This window comes from Sminthopsis crassicaudata, chromosome 1, assembly GCF_048593235.1.
Source record: "Sminthopsis crassicaudata isolate SCR6 chromosome 1, ASM4859323v1, whole genome shotgun sequence".
Classification (NCBI taxonomy): domain Eukaryota; kingdom Metazoa; phylum Chordata; class Mammalia; order Dasyuromorphia; family Dasyuridae; genus Sminthopsis; species Sminthopsis crassicaudata.
Window position 1 is genome coordinate 525,023,369 of NC_133617.1, and position 8,317 is coordinate 525,031,685.

The following is an 8,317-nucleotide window of genomic DNA, read 5'->3' on the forward strand; positions in this document are numbered from 1 at the left end:
TTGGTGCTCTATTCACAGGGTCATCTAGCTGTCCCTTTATTTTTTATTATAATGAGTGATTTTCTGGGAGAGGAGGGGAAAGGAATATAATGGAAACTATAAATAATATAAAATAAAATTATTTTTTTTAAAGAAAGGATCTATGACTTACAGCTCAGTGTGAATTTAAATCAATCTCAGCCTTTCTCAAGGAACTTAGCAGTTAAGTCTTTTCTCTATCAGTAGAATGAAAATCTGTCTTCTACCAAAGGAATTCTAAGCATTAGTTAGCATCTGTCTTTGGGGAGGAAATCATAGACTCCTTTTATTTATCACTGTATCTCTATCGCTAACTTAGAATCATACATTTAGAGCTAAGGGGGACTTTGGGAAGCTTTGTTCTCCAGTACTTGTCTGAAAAAAAAAGGCACACCTTTAATAAGCATGTACTTCTTCTGACTATGGCTTAGCCCAAGATCAGTCTTATTTTTCCCCATAATGAATATTAGAGAACTAAACAAGACTAAAGATCATCTGGTCCAACCCAGACTTCAATGAGAACCCCATTTCAGTATTTCCAACACATGATCCTTCAGTTTAATTTATCATACTTGACTTATACCTTTTTCCCACTGGCATTTTCATTTTCAAATTAAAAGAAGTGAGAGCTTATTGTTGTTGTTTTTTAAGTATCTGGTTGTCAGGGCTGTTGACCACAACAGCCCCAGTGGGGTCCCTAGGAAAGAAACAACTCTGAAAACTGCTAGTGTCGTTGCCACGGACAACCTCCATAACAGATGACACATATCCTAGTAACCACAGCTCTAAGGCCATGAATCTAGGACCATTCATCAATAGTATTCAAGACAGTTTGTTTTACCAAGATTTTTAGGACCTTCTTAAACTATTGCAAAGTCAAAAGAAACTTTTCCAAAAGGAGCAATGCCATAGAAAAACATGCCTTTGCTCTTGAATTCTTAGAATGAGTCAGGGTACATTTTTTTAAGTGTGAGAAAGTATGTAAAATATGAATAAATTTGATAGTTCATCCCCTGACAGGGCGGAATCAACTTTTTTTTTTTTTTTTTTTTTTTTAAATAAAGAACACAAATTATAGGAAATAATCAATTAGCCCCACCTAGTGGCTAGAGAAAGTAAAGTCAGTCTGGCAATCTGAAGCAAGTCTGTGTCCACTAACCTTGCTAACCAATATCCATCTCATCACTACTCCTCATATCATCCATATCAAACCGAGAATAATTGATATCTTTTCATAGACTTTCTTTTTCATAGGATATTAATGGCAATGAATTCTGACACCTAGCATAGTGAAATTCTGCAGATTTAGTAAAATTTTTTAAGACCAAAAAAAAAAAATCCCAATTCTCATTATTTTTATGACTATACTCATTTGGGATTTTACTAAATCAGCCTGGTCATGGTTGACCACTCACTTCATTGCACACAATCTTGTTATGTCAGGCCTCTGAGATTTGAGGACTGTTAGGAGCAACTCAATCCAAAATTTCCCCATTCTGATGTCATAGTCTCTTATATTTGACCAGTAGAGAGAAGGATACTTTGCTTTGAGGGCCTAAACCTGCAGAGTTCTTTAAAGACAAAAATCCCTGAAACAGATGAGTGGTAACTTAGTATAATGGCTAGAACACAACTTGGAGTCAGAGAATCTGTGTTTAATTTCCAGTTCTTCAAGTTATTACCAGTGCAATTTGCAAAAGTCTTTTTAAGCCTCAGGTTCCTCATCTATAAAAGAAAAGGGGTTGGATTGGAGGCCTCCTTCTAGCTCTAAATTATATGAACCGTTCAATTTTTCAAATATCAATCACACAAGCCTAATTTTATTTTATTTTATTTTAAATTTTTATTTTATAATTATAACTTTTTTTTTTTTGAGAATACATATGCATGGGTAATTTTTTACAACATTATCCCTTGCACTCACTTCTGTTCCAAATTTCCCCCTCCTTCCCTTCACCCCCTCCCCTAGATGGCAGGCATTCCCATACATGTTAAATATGTTATGGTATATCCTAGATACAATATATGTATGCACAAGGAGAATTGGATTCAGAAGGTAAAAATAACCTAGGAAGAAAAACAAAAATGCAACCAGTTTACACTCATTTCCCGGTGTTCCTTCTCTGTGTGTAGCTGATTCTGTCCATCATTGATCAATTGGAACTGAATTAAGATCTTCTCTTTGTTGAAGATAGCCACTTCCATCAGAATATATCCTCATACAGTATTGTTGTTGAAGTGTTTAATGATCTCCTGGTTCTGCTCATTTCATTCAGCATCAGTTAATGTAAGTCTCTCCAAGCCTCTCACACATGCCTAATTTTAAAAGCTTCATGGTCAGTATCCTCTAAGATCTTTTTGTGCCTGGAGGTGAGGCAAGGAGGGCATAGAAAGAAATAAGAAAAAAGGCAGTTTGCCTAGGAGGAGGAAGTGTATGGCACAAAAGACAAAATTTCCAACTCTTCTTTCCAAGGCTTTCCCTGAAAGTTAGTACAAAGGAAGAAAGCAGCACTCTTTAATTCTGTTAATTTTTCAGCAATATATTGACAGGTGGAGAGGAATTTCATGAAAGTTAGACATTGTAGCACAGAAAAAATGCTCACTTCTACAGTCTCCCACATGATTCCTTTTACCCTACAGCTGGTGGTATGAGAGGAATGAAAGTGAATTCATAAATACATCAAGGACATTTAATCATTCACTCAAGAAATTTAAGCACCTACTTCAAGCAAAGATTCATGGGAGACAAAAATAATGTATGACATTTGACCTCGAGGAATTTTTAATCTAGTTGAGATCAGGGAGACACGGCACTGCAATACAAAATAATATGTGATTGATTCATACAAAAGCTACAAGTAAAGTGCTCAGAATTTGGGGCTCTTCTAAGTTTCTATGGTAACAGCTTTTTGGACCAGACTTGGATTAAGTGCCTGGTAAAGGTGCCTTCAGGACTGCAGACCCACTTTAGAAGAAGACTCTATCATGGGATTAGTATTAGAGAGTAAAGTTTTCCACTCTCATAGAAATTTAAATTGGGAGATAAAGGACAAGAATTGGAAGAACATAGTATCAACAATGATAGAAATCCTGAGATTAGGCTTGTCTAGGAATAAATAGCCTTAAAGCCAGCAAAGGAGTAGAGGTCCTATAATAAAACAATGTTGTCAAACTCAAATAGAAATGAATACCTGTAGATCATATATTGATTCAAAAAACTACAAATTTGCATTATCCATTGTGTAGCCAATTTTAATTTTTGTAAAACATTTCCCAATTACATTTAAATCTGCTTTGGGCTGTACTCAGGAATTTTATTGTGGGAAGTTTGACACTTTTGTTCTAAAATACCTTTAGGACCTTGCCACCAGAGAATGGAATGTTAGTTGCTAAGTACATTGGGTTAGTTTTTCTCTAAAAGTATTAAAATTGTCCTCAAAATTTAACTTGCTCAAAGAACTAAGAGTTGGAACCATTGATATAGCTTTCTGATAACCCAAGTACAAAGGTGAGCCCATGTCAAAGGCTGTGATTGCTCTCTCTCAGGATTGTCCAGCTTGCCAGCATATTGAACATAGAAGCAGGGAAGTTACAGTTAGCTAAATAGTTTCATCTCCTTGTTGAATAATATTTCCAAACTTTTCCTACCCCTTCTTGTTAAATATAAAAATATACCATAAGTTAATTCCTTTTTAATTTAAAAAAAATTTATCATTCATTTTAAAATTTTAAATGCTAGATTCTTTCCCTTCTTGTAACCCCTCTCCAATTTACTGAAAAGTCAAGAAAGTAATCAAATTAAAACAGCTCTAAGGTTCTACCTAAGACCATTAAACCAACAAAATTAACCAGGAAAGAAAATGACAAATGTTGAAGGGACTGTACCATCACAAACATACTAATGATGGGGGTGGTGGTCCCTTTAAGATTCCTTTTCTGATTCCCCAACCCCCATGGCTGATCTTTGATTCACAAATCCTGGTCAAAAAGCATCCTTTTGAATATCCCGGCCCAACCCCCACTGGATCTGAGCTGGCTTGGGTTTTCAGCCCCCACTGTCTGCTCAGGTTTCCCCAAGCGCCACCTGGTGGGTTCTGGCCCTCCAGGAATCAACCTGGAACTCCACCCTAGACCCCTTCAAGCAAATAAAAGAGCCAAGCTGGAATCATCTCTTGGCAGAGAGTTGAAGCATGCAAGCACCATGCTTTGCATCACACACTCTCTGTCCACCGCTTTTGGTGTATTTCTTCCTCTATCTAATACCTTTTACTAACCAGACTTTAACTTTACTTCCAAACCCTACAATAAACCTTTTTTTTTTATCAATCTAAGTTTTCGGGCCTGTAAATTCATTTACAGGGGATTCCCGTCCTGCTATTAGAACTCATTTAACTTTGTATCCTTTCACCGAATACAAAGGGATTGCAAGGAAGTTCCATTTGACTCCCTGTATCCAAACCTGCCACTAAACCTCAATTAATCCTAATTTTATTTAGGTATCCCTTAGCTAGACCTCATCACTAATACATTATTACTAAAGTTTTGAATAGCTCCAACTATTCTGGAAAGCAATTTGGAATAAGATCCAAAAGATCTCTGTGTCAGCAATACCATTACTAAGCATATATTCCAAAAATATCAAAATGGAGGGAAAGAACCAATATGTGCAAAATCGCTTATAGAAGCACTTTTATTTGTAGCATAAAACTGACAACAAATTGGTTCTGATCAACTGGGGAATGTGAAAACAAATTATGAAATATGAACATCATATAATATTATTAACATCATCAGAAATAGCAAATATTATGGATTCATACTGAAAAATCCTGCATGAACTGATGCTGACTGAATAAAAGAAAAAGCAAGGAAAACTATTTTCCCAAAGATTATAATAATATAAGTGAAGTTGTTTTTTTTTCCAAATTTAATTTAATTTGTAATTTAATTCCAAAAGTACAAAAACCAGTATAGGACGAATCATTAGAGGCTAAACCTTTAGGTTTACATCTGCTTCTGACTGGTAAGTTAGCAATATCCAACACAGACAGGAAAATTTGTGCCTAAATAAATCAATTGTATCTTTGTCAAACATTCTTTCCATGCAATAGCTAAATAAACTTTCTGTTAACTTTTAGAAGGTCTGTGAGTACTTCATTTCATTCTAATCTTAAACCTAAACCACCAGGCACACCTTTGTCAGAAGTGGCTTATAGTCAATTCATCATTACTCAGACCTTTCCAATTGTTCATAGGAATTTACCTTTCTGCATTAATCTTGACTCCTATTTACATTTCAAGGCTTCTGTTCAACTGTATTCAAGCATTAAGAACGTTTAAAAGTCATTAAAGATCTATTTTCCCTACCATCACCCAGTTTTACAATGTAAGTTTGTCTTGGTTAAAAGCATTTATCTTTTACTTTTTGGAATAATGCATTTTAAGATTTCCTTTTCTTTATTGTAGATGGCACATAGTCATATGTGATCCTGATCATGTTTCCTTCATACTGGAACCATTTCCTTTTGAATTTTTGTAATTTTTCCCCCTTAGATTCAAAAACTTTTGATTATGACACTTTGGGGCATTTTCAGTTAGAGATTTTTTTTAGGAGATGAATCCTATATTCTTTCTACTTTTATCTTATGCTCTGTACTGATAAATCTGGGCAGTTTTCTTTGAAGCTTTCTTAAAATATAGCATCTAAGTGATTGTTATTTGGTGATGATTTCTAGAAAATGATTATAATTCTTAAATGATAGCTTCTTGACTTTTTATCTCAGTCAGTTATTTTTGATAATGGTTATCTTATACTTTCCTTCAGTCTTTTGATTTCTTCAAAAAAAATTCTTTGTTTTCTCTTAGAGTTATTGAGTTTTGATTATTTCATCTTTTTTTCAGATAATTTAACTCCTTGGAGATCACCTTTAGTGATCTTTTTGTTTTTCCAATTTTTTTTTCCTTCAGAGCTACTATTTAAATTCTAATTTTGCTTTTAATCTCTTTATCCCTTTCTTCCAGCTATTCTTGTAGTCTTAGAGTCTAAAACTTCTTTTTCTTGGTTGCTTCATTTATACTTGTTGTTCATTTACTTTTCATTCATGTCTCTTTCTGATCCTATTTGTACTTATTGAGGAGTTTATTCACTTCTGAGTTTACCACTTGGGCTTCTCTTAATCTATAGTAATTTTTTATTGGTTGATTTTTCTTCTTATAATCATATTTTCCCTGCTGTGGCCCCTCTCCTGTAGACTTCAAGAATGCCCTAGATGGCAGATAATACAATACATATTAAATATGTTAAAATATATATATATTAAATCCAACATATGGATACATATTTATACAGTTATCTTGCTGCACAAGAAAAATCAGCTCAAGAAGAAAAAAAACTGAGAAAGAAAACAAAATACAGGCAAACAACAACAGAAAGAATGAAAATGCTATGTTTTAAACCACACTTAGTTTTTGCAGTCCTCTCTCTGGGTGTAGATGGCTCTCATTATCACAAGATTATTGGAACTGATCTAAATCATCTCATTGTTGAAGAGAGCCATATCATCAGAATTGATCATCCTATCATCTTCTTGTTACCATATATAATGATCTCCTGGTTCTGTTCATTCCACTTAGTATCAGTTCATGTAAATCTCTCTAGGCCTCTCTGAAATCATCCTGTTAGTCGTTTCTTTTAGAACAATAATATTCCATAACATTTTTATACCATAATTTATTCAGCCATTCTCCAACTGATGGACATTCACTCAGTTTCCAGTTTCTTGCCATTACAAAAAGGGCCTCCACAAATATTTTTGCACATGTGGGTCCCTTTCCCTGCTTTAAGATCTCTTTGGGATAATAAGCCCAGTACTTAACACTGCTGGGTCAATGAGTATGGACAGTTTGATAACTTTTTGAGCATAGTTCCAAATTACTCTCAGAATGACTGAATCCATTTACTGTTTTGCCAGCAATGTATTAGTGTCCTAGTTTTCCTACATCCCCTCCAACATTCGTCATTATCTTTTCCTGTCATTGTAGCCAATCTGAGAGGTATGTAGTGGTTCCTCAGAGTTCTCTTAATTTGCATTTCTCTAATTAATAGTGAGTTAAAGAAATTTTTCATCTGACTAGAAATGGCTTTAATTTCTTTGTCTGAAAATTGTCTGTTCACATCTTTTGATCATTTATCAATTAGAGAATGGCTTATATTTTTGTAAATTTGCGTCAATTCTCTATATATTTTAGAAATAAGGCCTTTATTAGAATCCTTAAATGTAAAAATGTTTTCCTAATTTATTACTTCCCTTCTAGTTTTGTCTGCAATTAGTTTTGTTTATATAAAAACTTTTTAACTTAATATAATCAAAATTATCTCTTGGTATTCAATAATGAGTTCCAGTTCTTCTTTGGTCACAAATTCCTTCCTTCTCCACAGATTTGAGAAGTAAACTATCTTATATATTTCTAATTTGCTTATAAGATCATTCTTTATGTCTAAATCATAGATCCATTTCGACCTTTATTGGTATACGGTGTTAGGTGTGAATCAATGTTTAGTTCTGCCATACTACTTTTCAATTTTCCCAGTAGTATTTATCAAATACCGAGTAATTATCCCAAAAGCTGGAGTCTTTGGGTTTGTCAAACACTAGATTGTTATAGTTAACTATTTTGTCCTGTGAACCTAACCTATTCCACTGATTGACTACTTTATTTCTTAGCCAATACCAAAAGGTTTTTATGACTGCTGCTTTATAATATAGTTTTAGATCTGGCACAGATAGGCCACTTTCTTTGTCATTTTTTTTTTCCATTAATTCCCTTGAAATTCATAACCTTTTGTTCTTCTGGATGAACTTTGTTGTTATTTTTTTCTTGATGTATAAAATAATTTCTTGGGAGTTTAATTGGTATAGCACTAAATAAGTAGATTAATTTAGGTAGTATTGTCATTTTTATTATATTTGCTTGGCCTATCCATGAGCACTTGATATTTTTTCAGTTGTTTAGATCTGACTTTATTTGTGAAGAAAGTATTTTGTAGTTGTATTCATATAGTTCCTGACTTTACTTTAGCAGATAGATTCCCAAATATTTTATATTATCCCCAGTTATTTTAAATGGAATTTCTCTTTGTATTTCTTGCTGCTGAACTTTGTTGGTAATATATAAAAATGCTGATGATTTCTATGGATTTATTTTTATCCTGCAACTTTACTAAAGTTGTGGATTGGTTCTAGTAGTTTTTTAGTTAATTTTCTAGGGTTCTCTAAGAATACCATATCATCAGCAAAGA